We start from the raw sequence: 762 nt of genomic DNA, 5'->3' as shown, positions 1-762 counted from the left end.
CAGCACTAAGATCTAATAAAACCAGTACAGAGACAAGTCCTTTGTCTGATGCAATAAGGAGGTCGTTAGTAATTTTCACCAGTGCTGTCTCTGTGCTATGATGAGCTCTAAATCCTGACTGAAAATCCTCAAATAAACTATTGCTCTGGGCTGACACTGGGCTGGCCCTATCACATCTCTTACTAACCCCCACCCCCTCTGCTCTCTGTTTCTTGCGTTACGCCCCCCTAACAAAAGAAATCTTCAGACGGATGCCGCCAAATGCGCGAAAATAACCAATATGTTTGCTACCGGGGCTGCGGTAGTTTTAACATCAGCTGCGTTACTCGACGTAGAGCTGGCACAGGCACTTCAAGGAGTAAAAGAGGGCTGTAGCCACTGTCAGGCAGAGGAGGAGACGTGTGTTAGCGGGTGACAAAGTGACAGGGCTGAGGGAGAAAGCAGCAGGAGAGTGGAGGTGAAGCGGTAAGCATGGAGTAGCTCAACCTGGAGGAGGGAGCAGGGAGGGAGGGTCATTTACACTGGGGACCGGGGGACATGTAGCCACCACTTTTTGAAAGCATTTGTTAAAAATATTGCTCAAAATAGCTTGCACCTTGAAATGTTAATTAACAAATATAAATGCTATCAAAAAGGTTTATATGCACAATAAGCCTGCAATGCAATGTAAATCTAGAAGAAAATTCTGTGTTGTCCAAAAGAAGTAACTTAAGCTAAAAACAAATAATAAGCTACTGATTACTGCATTTTATTATATTTTTA

The sequence above is a fragment of the Micropterus dolomieu genome, linkage group LG17, assembly GCF_021292245.1.
Source record: "Micropterus dolomieu isolate WLL.071019.BEF.003 ecotype Adirondacks linkage group LG17, ASM2129224v1, whole genome shotgun sequence".
Classification (NCBI taxonomy): Eukaryota; Metazoa; Chordata; class Actinopteri; order Centrarchiformes; family Centrarchidae; genus Micropterus; species Micropterus dolomieu.
This window is presented reverse-complemented; position numbering follows the sequence as displayed.